Here is a 12,467-nt window from a genome sequence, read left to right as displayed (position 1 = left end):
CTTCCGTGTCTGGTGTTCTCAGAGCTTTCCCTGAAAATATGCTTCCTTCACATATCTCCTCTAGTAATTCCTCACATGCCAGTACATTTAAGGGTTCCCACAGGTTTCTGTTTCCAGAAGCTCCCACTAGGGGAATCCTGTATACTGTATGTTTAGGCTGTATCCACCACTCCAGACTTAGTATTGTAGTAGCCCGTGATCTCACATTAGTCCAAGAAATTTGTTGTTTTCTAGATTGTAGCTCTAAGGATGGGGATGGTGACTTCCAAGCTCCTAGTGCACTGGAGTTGATACTAGAAGTCACCTATGCCTTTAACCCAGTCGGTTTTACCAAGTGTCCCTTCAGTGTAACTGCAAAACTTCTACCTTGGTGTCTGAGAGCTATATTGTCCCACTCTCCATCATTCTCCAAATTGCTCTCTTGATCTCTGTTGCCTCATAGTTTTCCTTATTTTTCCAGGTTTGCTGACATTTATTCTTTTTTCTTTCTATATTTTTTTATATTTCATTTTTCTATTTCTATTTTTTTTTCTATTTCTTCTTTTTTCTTTCTTTTTTTTTTGGTGACAGTACTGGGTATTAAACCTAGAGGCGTTTAACCTCTGAGCTATACCTCCAACTCTTTTTATATTTTGCTTTGAAACAAGGTCTCACTAGGTTGCTAAGAGTCTAGCTCAGTTGCTGAAGGAGGCTGGTCTCAAATACGCAAACTTCCTGTCTCAGCCTCCCATGTACTAGTATTATAGGTGAGTTTCTCAACACTTGGCATTTTCTTTTCTTTCTGGAGATGAATGTAAGACCCAGGTCATCAAGGACAATGGTGGCTTGTTCACAGAGAATCTCTCTGCCCCACACATGATCTCAGTCTTCTATGAGTCAACTTGAGTTTCTTAAAGTCTGAGAGGCAATTCATTTTGACCAAAAGGGATATCTGATTTAAATGAGGAATGAATAACTAGATATAAGCAATGTTATAGTGTTTTTTTGTTTTTGTTCTAGAGAATGAACCTAGGAAGGTTTACTTATGAGCTATAACTCCAGCCTTCGTTTTCTTTTATATTTTGAGACAGTCACTAAGTTACTGCATACTGACCATGAACATGTAAACCTCCTGTCTCAGCCACCCAAGTACTGAGATTACAAGCACGTGCCATTGCACCCAGCTCCCAGATAGTTCTGATAGTACAACGGGCAAAGAAGAAAGACAAATGATGAATAACTCAATGATGAATAACTCTAAAGGAGTTATTCATCATTTCATATTCATGACTAAAGGAATGGATTACTTTTATTCAGATACCGGGGACTGAAGCTACAGAAATTCGACCTTTAAGCTACACTCCAGCCCTATCCTTCTACTATTTATTTTAAAACAGTTCTCACTAAGTGGTGGAGGGCCTCACTAAGTAGCTGAGTCTGACCACGAACCTGTGATCCTCCTGTTTCAGCCTCCTAAGTACTGGGATTACAAGTGTGCACCACCACGCCTGGCTAAATGGGTTAATTGTAAGCATGTAAGCAGAAAATAGAAAGTAAAATGTATTCAATATTTTTCTTCATATATTTTCCTAATGAAAGAAGAAATTTATTTTTCTTCTTGATTGTAAGGAAAGGGAGAAATAATATTTTTCTAACATAGTTTATATATGTAATTTTGTTTCATTTTTGTGGCACTGGAAATTGAACCCAGCCACAGCAGCATTTGAACTTCAAGCTACACTACCAGCTCTATTTTATCTTCTTTTAAATTTTTGAAACAGAATGTTGCTAGGTTAATGAGTCTCAGTCTTTGATAAAGCTGTTATGAGCCTGCAATCCTCCTGACTCAGGCTCCTAAGTACTAGAATTACAAGCATGCAACACCATAGTTGGCTCTATGTAAGTATTTTCTTACATTGAAGAAAACAAGAAAATTTACTTTTATAAAAAGAAAATTATCCTATAGAACTCTGAGATTTGTTTTTAAATAGCCTTGTCTTAGGAGATTATGTGACTCTCACCAGTACTATGAACACTGTCAATGGGTGGTAAAGATGACCACAAAGATGATTCGGAAATTTTGCTTTCTTAAGGAAGTAGTCAAAATAAAATTTGAAATGTTTTAAATTTTTTTTTCTGAGAGTCTCTCTGAACCTCTGTGTGAGAATAACTGGTTCAGATGAATTTCTTATCTGTAGCACAAAGATATTTACATCAGGATTTTCAAATTTGCCTCTTGACAGGTGGAATTGCTTCGGGGATTCTGCAAACAAGAAAATATTGTTAATCAAATAATGAAAAATTTAAATGCCTGAGGAAAGTATTTGTCACATTTTTTGTGTTTTATATGGAAGATACTATTTTTTTTTATAAAAATGAGTCCCACTGCTAAAAGTATTTGAAGAATCTTATCCTAACCCATCCCTCAGGGCCATTTGAATAAGCAAAATGACCCACAGGATGGAACCTGGCAAATGCTATATAAATATTCTACAGTTGAGATACACCCCAACCCCTACTTCAAAATTTACTTCATAAATTATAAGAAGTTGTTTTATGTAAGAAACTGGGGAGAAGACAATATGTTGTTGTTTTTTTGCTTTCTCTTGTTTTTGTTTCTTACTCAAGACAACAGTTGTATGGCTGTATGTTTTGTTTTGTTCTGCTCATAGACACCAGTCTATATGAATGAGGTAATTAGTTTATTGCAGTGATGCATCTTGGAAGGCTTGAAATAATAATTGTATGCATTTTTTAATTTTAAATGAATGTGTTGCATTTCTTTAGAAACTGAGTTCTTAGCACGAATTCAATTTTTGCAAGACTCATAAGGAAGATGTGGTATTATTGTTTAAGTTTTGTATACAAGGCCTACAAGTATTAGACTATATATATATATATATATATATATATATATATATATATATATTGGTACTGGGGTTCCTGGAAGCCCTTCTACCTCTGGGCTACACTCCCAGACCTATTTTCTATATTTTTGAAACAGGGTCTCTTAAGCCAGCGTGGCTGGCCTCGATCCTCCTGCCTCTGCCTCCCAAGCGCGGGGATTACAAGCGTGCGCCACCACGCCCGGCTTAGACCATATTTTTAAGGGTTAATTTTGAACTCAGACTTGCCCTAGTCAGCTTTCCATCAATTGCAATTGACAAATTACTTGAGAAAATCAACTTAGAGAAGAAAATATTTTTTGACTTACACTATCAGAGATTTCAGTAAACAGTCAGCAACTCTGTTGCTTGGGCCTGAGGTGGAGCAGACATCATGGTGGAAAGTGGTGGTCGAGGGAAGCTGCTCAACTCCTGGCAGTCAGGAAGCAGAGAAAATCCTGGACCCCAAATATAGCTCCTGAGGATCCTCAAGGACCAACTTCCTTCAGCCAGGTCCTTCCTCTGACAGTTCTATCACCTGCCAATAGTTCTTTAGTTATGACTACATCCAGGGATTAGTCCATTGATGAGGTCAGGGTCCTCAAGATCTAATCATTCCCCCAAAGCCCCGCCTCCGAACATCACTGCACTGAGGATCAAGCTTTCAGCACCAGAGTCTTTGGGGGATATTTCAGATCCAAGCTCTATCACTGCCCTACTGGTCTCCAAAGGCTCACAGCCATCTCATAACGCAGAATGCATTCAGCCCAGCTTCAAGAGGCCCTACAGTCTCAACAGTTCCAGGATTACTAAAAAGTCCAAGTATGACATTTCCTCTAGGACTCAAGGCATATTCTTAGTTACAGCCCTCTATAAAAATAAAAAAGTCAACTTACAAACTTTCAACACACAATGGCAGAGGGTAAACATTTCCATTCCAAAGGACAGAATAAACATGTGCAAAGTAAAGATCCAAAAAAAATACTTGTTTAATCTGGCATTATTCTAAAATCATTATAGAATAATTGAAGTTCTTCAAAATCTGTCTTTACTCCGTCAGTTTCCTGATCTACTAGTCTGTTCAATGGCTTTTACTACTTCTTGTCTCCTCCTCCTCCTTCTTCTCCTCCTCTTTCTCCTCTTCCTCCTCATTCTTCTTCTCCTTTTTCTTCTCCTCCTCCTCCTTCCTTTCTTCTTCTTCTTCTTCTTCTTCTTCTTCTTCTTCTTCTTCTTCTTCTTCTTCTTCTTCTTCTTCTCCTCCTCCTCCTCCTCCTCCTCCTCCTCCTCCTCCTCCTCCTCCTCCTCCTCCTCTTTCTCCTTCACTTTCTCCTTCTTCTCCTTCATTAATTAGATAGGTGTTAACATTTCTCTTAGAACATTTCTATAATTTTTCCATAATTAGCCAGTGGTCTAGATAAACTTAGGGCATTTACAATTGTGATATTTTAATTTCTATAAATTTTCACAGTAGGTATGTATCTCTATTTCATAAATTAATTTTCATTATGTTTTTAAGTTCAAATTTGTATTTTCTAATGTAATTTCCTGTGTGTCCCTCTCTCTCTTAATTTGGTTTTTAAGTCAGTAGCATTATACTGTTTTCAACAGAAAGTGATAATTCTAATAACAGCACAGGTGAAAGAAAACAGTGTGGAGAGCAATATGTAGAGGTTAATTAATAAAACTCTGATTAGTTTCAGAGAAAGGGCAACTATGTAGAAAGAGAAAACCCCAAAGTCATGATCTCAGTAATGTAAATGTAATTTATGTATTGCAACTTTTTAACCTTTTATTTTGAATGATATAGATCTGCTAGAAGATGCAAAGATAGTCAATGATGGGCTTCTGGACCCTTTCAAAGTTTCAACTGAAATAACTATAGCACAATTTGCAACATCAGGACATGGATCTTGGTGCAGTGTGTGTGTGTGTGTGTGTGTGTGTGTGTGTGTGTGTGTGTGTGTGTAGCTATGTCATTTCATCACATGTGTGAATTTATACAACCACAAGTGCTATCAAGATGTAGAACTATTCCATCACCCTTGGTGTGATTTTGAGTCATTGCATAATGAACTACGGTGTGATTTTTGAGTCATTGCATAACTAACTTTGATGTGATTTTTGAGTCACTGTATAACTAACTGTGCTATGCATTCCAGCTGGCACTATTGAAGCTACTTTTCTGAAAAGACTAGAACACAATGAACTTTACCTTCTAAAGACCAGTCAGATGAAAGAGAAAGCAAGTAAAGCTCTAGAATTATAAAGCAAAATTTGACTCTGGGATGAGAGAACTAAAAAGAATCATCAGAGTCTCAGGTACACACTCAAAAATGTAAACACTAAGTTTTTTAAAAGTCTATAAAAAGGGATTAAGGAAATGAGTGAATTAGAGACTCTGTTCTCAGAAACTAGCCAAGTTCTAAATGTCATCAAATGGGGTCCTTCTAATGCCCACACTAAACCTGGAGCCACTGGATCCTCTAGAGGAAGGCTGCACTACACCTCTAATTTGTCCGACCAACAACTGTACGTCTTCGTGGTCCACATTAACTCGTGACTGTGCTGAGGCCCGCTGCAGATCTTACACTGAACTTGTACTTACTGTTTGACTTCTTGCTCAAAGTCTGGTACAATAAACTTTTAAGTTTGGTTCTCTAGTAATATAAAATTTACTGTAATTGATTTTGTTATAATATAAATATAGTCCATGTTCTCCAAAGTTTCGTGTGTTAAAGGGTTGGTCTCCGGGATGGTACTACTGGGAGAAACTGAGGCCCTTTAAAAGTGGGGCATCCTTAGGTCAATGAAGGCACAGTACAGAAAGGTATTGTAGGGTTCTAATCTCTCAGTCTCTCCCTCTGCTATATCCCATGATCCCTGTCCTTGCCACCCAACACTCTCATCAGAGGCTCAAAGCAATGGGCCACCCAATCTTGAACTATAACCTCCAGAACTGTCAACTAAGCAAATATTTTCTCTTTAAACTTAATTTTCTCAGGTATTATGTTAGAGTAATTCAAAGCTGACTAATACATCATTTTTGATGGAGCATACACAATTATCAACTCACTTTCATGCTGTCTTACGTTGTAAAAATACACATTCTAACTTTTAAACATTTCTGTGGTTTCTAACTTGCTGCTTTATTTCATTCATTTGTGGCTCTACTGCTATCCATTCTATTATTTTGGAGACCAGCAACGTTCTTTAGAAAATAATTATTTACCTGATGCTCTTTTATGCTCTAAGTACAAACGCTTCATCTAAGATTTTCTGATAAAGCTAATGTAGGGGTTTTTATTCAAGTTTAAATATACAAGAAGATAAAATTACAATGTTTACAGATTTCTTATTTATTACTCTTTTAGTGAAGATTGTGACTGAATAGTGCATCAAATGGAAATGTAAGATGTAACTTTCAAAAGACATTTACAACACATTATCATAATACACTGGAAAATGAAATAAAATCTGTGATATATTTTGGAAACCAGTGTTTTTTAAGATATATGAATGTGATTTTCAGAAACATTATATAAGCCATGAAAATATAATTAAGAAATTAATTTTAACTACAAAACTTAGTATGATAAAATATTGCTATAAGTTTAACTCTAATAAAAGTTTTCTATAATTCTGCAACTTTAGCAATTATGATTTTCTCCATTATCTGTTTTAGAACTTGTTTTATACAAATACAATTTTACAGCTTGTAATTAAATGAGGTTCTGTGTTCTGCATTTTATCATAGCCTATTCCTAGATAATTTCTTTTTGGTTAAATTCATTCTTTCTTTCTTTCTTTCTTTCTTTCTTTCTTTCTTTTTTTTTTTTTTTTTTGGTGATACTGGGGTTCCTGGAAACCCTTCTACCTCCGGGCTATGTTCCCAGACCTATTTTTATACTTTTTAAAATTTGGAAACAGGGTCTCTTAAGCCAGCGAGACTGGATTCGAACCTGCGTGAACCTCCTGTCTCTGTCTCCCAAGCGCGGGGATTACAAGTGTGTGCCACCATGCCCGGCTGGTTAAATTCTTAATTCTTAAAGAAATCTATGATATGAATTTAAATATTTTCTAACATATGGACAGGTAGTATCCAGGTTTTCATTGTTATTAATGTTATAAAAATTTAAAAATCACTAGAAATATACAAACAGCCTAGTTTTCTATCATTAACTTAAGTATAACCCCTGATACATAATCATGAATATTTCTTAAATATATCTTTAAGGGCCGGGCGTGGTGGCGCATGCTTGTAATCCCCGTGCTTGGGATGCTGAGACAGGAGATCACACAGGTTCGAAGCCAGCCTCAGCTACTTAGTGAGGCTCTCAGCAACTTAGTGAGACCCTGTTTCCAAATAAAAATATAAAATAGGTCTGGGAGTATAGCTCGGAGGTAGGAAGCCTCTGGGTTCCACCCCCAGTACCACAAAAAAAAAAACAAGATATCTTTTTGAAGGATGTTAATTGGAGTGTGTATATAATTTACCTAAAATGTTTTCTTGACTTATGAAGAATATGCCTTTTAATTATACAGTGAATTTCTGTCCTGTATTCTACTTTAAGTTTTATAAGAAAATAACTTTTGTAAATATTACTCATGTTTTCACACTTAGTACAATGCAATATTATAACATTTAGAAACAATATTTCCTTGAATATTAATTTTGTTCAGATATACTAAGGCCAATCATAGGACTTTTAAAGTATTAACACAGTTTACTGCCAAAAGGAGCTAACAGGAGTCTTCCAAAAGGGCTGTTGGTGGGCCTAGATTTTTATGAATTGGGCAACAATAAGAATGTTGGATAAATAATAGATTCAGGCCTTGCATGTCTTTTGTTGTGATTTTATTTTATTTTGTGATTTAAAAAAATTTAATTGTATATGCTGATTCGGTATACTTTTTATAGACTAATATCATCATAAATAGAAACACTAATAATGGTATTTTGACATGAAATTGATTATTTTAGCCATTTGTTTCCTATTTTTTTCATGGTATTCTTAAAGCTACAAAAAGCATAGATTGAAAACAATAAAAACAGGAAAAGGTTGTTTAATAAGTAAGAATTAATATTGAAATATGTGACATTTTTGGAAGTACAAATATCCTGGTATACCAGTTAATCAATTAGCATGAGAAGCCAGTAAACTATGTCCTAACAAAAAGAGCAGGAAGGTAAGGTTGCTGTATTTTGTGCATAAATATACAAAATTCTTACTTTAATTTTAGAATTTAGATAAACATAAATTTCTGGTAACTTTTGAGATATAGTTTCACTAAACTATCACTTGTTCAGAAATACAAATTTAACTATATCTTCTTTTTTATCTGGCAACTCTATTTAAGACAGGAGACTCGCTGGAACTTCAATATTTTGGCAACTAATGCAATAAAGATTTCAGTTAAGATTATATTAATTTCCATTTTTTTTCTCCTTAAATAATTTAGCCTAATAAGCTAGTCAGAAATCTGACATTAATTCCATTTAAATTTGAATTCATCTTTTTCAGACTTTTTCCACTCCCTAATAGTATTTATGTGTCTGTGGATTCAGAAACATACACATTTGTAAATGTATATATAACCATGAATGCTAACCAGTTATTTGCAATATTTTAAATCAAGTTACAAGAAGAAATGTTATCTTCATGATTCCTGTTGCCTAGTTATTTATATCACAGGGTTTATAAAAAGGTTCTACTAAGTAAATGAAATGTTAGATGGCATGTCTGAATCAAATAACCAAACTTTAAAAGGAGCTTATTCATTATTGTATATACAGCTTTTTGCCAAGAGCACAGCTGTGCAATTTTATTCTATTGAAACTTTCTCCCACTTAACAAAATATTTAGATACATAAGCATGACAAAAAAGAAATCGACGACGATTAAAGGATAAATTCCAATTGCCACAACCTATTTTTACAAATTTTCCCCTATGAATATGGTGCCTTGAGTATGTCATAGGGCTGAAATAGCAGTTAAAGACAGTTATAGTTGGAGCATACTGTTACAAATGTCTTATGCCCTTTGTTTTTCCAACAAATCTCTTTTTCAGTGAACAAAAATATTCCAGTCAAATAACCCATCACACATCAGTATTATTAATCAATCACCTTTTCTTCCTAATATTATCCTTTGCTTCTCTCTTGTTAATCTAGTCAGTGTTCTGTCGTAGATGCCTCTGACATGAACCCAGAGATAGATAAGGAAAGAAATTGTTCTTCACCCCTATCAGTGAAGTTTTCTTCCTAATATTCTCTCCCTATACACACAAATTCTATTATATATGAATTTTATGTGACGCTTTCGAGAATGCAGATGCAAAAGAACAGGCTGACTTGCGCATTTTTATGCTTAAATTTGATAAAGAGGTCACAATTTGGAGAAATATGATTGGACAAAGGTGGTGAGGTCTCATCATAACAAAGAGCAAGGCCGGTTTATTCAGATTCCTCTCTGTGGCCCTGTGTTTCAGAGACAATGTTCGTATGGGTCTTCTAAGCAGCTTCAGAGGCAGGTTGTGGAATTCTTCTTTGATCTACTCAGGGGAAAGGGTAGGGGGAAGATGAGACAAATTTTCCTGCTTCTGCTGTTTTCTCAAATGCCCAGATGCCGTATTTTGGAGTAGTATGTCTTGCATCCTATGACTTCTCCGGCATACCTTACTAAATAATCTGTGTTTTCATGATCTTAGTGGCTACATAGATACAATCCAAAAATAAAGTCTGCATATCCTCTTTCTGCAATAAATTTGTGCGTGCATCCTCTTTGAGTCACGACAGACATCGTCCCTGATAAAGGCAAACCTTCCCTCTGAGCTCAGAAATTCCCTCACCATTTTTCCCAAGCAACACACAGTAGGCATCATTGATAACCTCAAGCTTTGGCGTGGGAAATAAAACTCTTTGCCAAATATTACTGACTCAGTTTGTTATCTGGAATAATCATTGTAACAATATTAAACGGAAACATGTCCAAGCATACAAAAACCGAAATAATTATTGCTTAAGGAAACCTCTTAGTTTAACTACATATTGCAAACAAAAAGGTTTCCTATAATTTTTCCACTGAGCATTATTATTTTTATTTGCAATTATGCTCATTATGCAAAACCTTAAGCGACATGAAATAATACAAACAATAAGTCAAAAATCACTCAATTCCCATTACTCAGAAGGAAATGCTCTCAATACAATTGTTTCTATACATTACTAAGTTTTATTTTAGTTCAGTAACAGAATAAAACAAATAAAATTGTAATAATTGTTGATTATCAAGTAGATGTTTATTCACCTAAAATTTTTTTTCAACTTCTTTATCTGAAAAGAATCTTCTTTTTCATGCAATTACTTTTTTACTCTTTTAAGTCACTTGACTTTTATCATGGGTGATTTTCTAAACTGTTTTTCCTGTAAGGCTGTTTGTGTTTTTCCCAATGTCTTAGGTTCTATGGCTTTAGAGTAAATTCAAAATCAAATAATACTAGCTCTCCAATGTGTCCTTTTTCAATTTTTTTCTGGCTATTCTACTTCATTTCACCTTCCGTGCAAGTTTTTAAATCAGTGTGTCAATTTATATAAACGAAATTCCTTTTGAGATTTGCTTTGGAGCTAGAGTCAGTCTATAGATTAACATGGAGCCATTCAACCCTGACTGTGTTAACTCTCTGATGGGTTAGATCTTCTTTAATTTCTTTTATCATTGTTTTGTAGTTTTTAACTAGAGGGGTCTTGAACCTGTTCAATAGTTTTGTATTTAAGTACTTCGTTGTTATGTTACTATAATTGATACTTTTAATTTTTTTTAGCTTACAGTTTTTATTGCTCCTATAGAGAAATTCAATTTCACTTTCTATAATCATATTATTTTCAAAGAACCATGCTAAGCTCATTTATGGTTTTTAGTAGCTTTTTTTAGATTGTTTATTTTCTACATGTACATCAAAGTCATTCTTTAATAGATAGAGTTTTCCTCTTTCCTTTTTACTTGGTAGGGCTTTGAACTTTAAAAAATTTTCTTATTGTTTTCTAGAATCTAGAATCTTCATTACTATGACAAGTAGTAGAGTTGCCATATTCAACAAAAGCAATGTATTTATTTTTATATTTTATTAAATATATCTATGTTTATGTTTTTATATATTATATCTTTATTAAATATATTTTTGCGTATCTTACTTTTAACTACTTTTATTTAAATTAAATTGATGGTCATACACGTGTGTGTGATAACTAATGTAATTTGAACTCCACATAAAGTAAAAATTTTTATACAAATATATCCTAAATATGGATATGGATATGGAATATTCTTATGCTAAAAATGTTTTCTACAAAACCAATTTAATGGCACATTCTGTATATTAGATAGCAAACCCCAACAAGAGTGGTGACATTGCACATCTGTGCTTCCATCCCTAAAAATCCAGATTTCTCCTAAATTCTATTGCCTGTCTTATCTATATCCTCACAAATAGTGAACTATCTCAAGTCCATAAAAATATTTTCATCATTTACTTTTTGTTTCCTTTTGCAATATAGAAAATCTGAAAGTATGCAAGTCTCAGTCAAGCCACAAATCAGCATCAGGTTCTTCTATCTATCTAGATTTCTTCTGCTATTTCTTCTCTTTCTGCTTCTCCTCCTCCTCCTTTCCTTTCTCCTTCAAAATTCTCCTTCAATGATCTTATTCTCTGCTATCTATTTTAAGAACCAATTAAAATCGTGAAATCCTCAAGATTATGTTCACATCCTTAAAGTAGTCATACTTCTCCTTCCTAAATACTATTTCTTTTTAATCTGATGCCGTAAAAAGTAGATGGAGTTTTCATGGATATACTGCAAATTACAAACTGCAGCGATGTTGTGGATCTTCAAGGTAAAAATATTCGAAACTGACAAGAGATTACTTTATTTCATCTTTAAGGAAGTAGGCTGTTCATCAAGTAAGCTCGCAGGGACAGGCTAAATCCTGTAACCTGAGATAATCTGATACTAAATCTTTAGATTTCCTTCATCAGATAAATGTAATTGGATCAATGACTTAAGAATGTTGGTTTATCTGCAAATTGTCCTTGCTTTATTCATTTGTGTCTATAACTTTGGGTTAGAAGGATTCGAATTCCTCATCCTCTGATATTTGAAATGCGTTTTGCTGCCTCTACCTAAAATGTAACCGTCATATGAAATGCGCCTTGTATAATTATGATGACATAGGTAAGATTAAAGTTTAGATAAATCCTTAAAGATTTATAACAGAGGAAGATACAGATGTTTCTTTGATTCTTTGATTTGCTCTCCTGTTACTGAATTGGAACTTTGGGGACTATTACTGTTTAATGTAAAGATTAGTTCACTCTGTCAAAGCCTTCTCTTTTAATTTTGAAAAACATTTGTAAGTTTCATCTGTCATTTTGCTCAAGTATTGAATCATGGTTTGAATGATGTCATGTTTTCTCATTGGAGGAGGAAGCTGAAACTTTTATTAGTTTTTATTAGTTCTTGATTTTCTTAATAATAAAAGTTTGTATTCTATGTGTATTTAAAGAACAATAAGATTATTTTCCATGTCATTAGGTTTATGGAGCTAA

The sequence above is a fragment of the Muscardinus avellanarius genome (genome assembly GCF_963383645.1).
Source record: "Muscardinus avellanarius genome assembly, chromosome: 15".
Classification (NCBI taxonomy): domain Eukaryota; kingdom Metazoa; phylum Chordata; class Mammalia; order Rodentia; family Gliridae; genus Muscardinus; species Muscardinus avellanarius.
The sequence above is the reverse complement of the archived record's forward strand: the minus strand, read 5'-3'. Positions refer to the sequence as shown.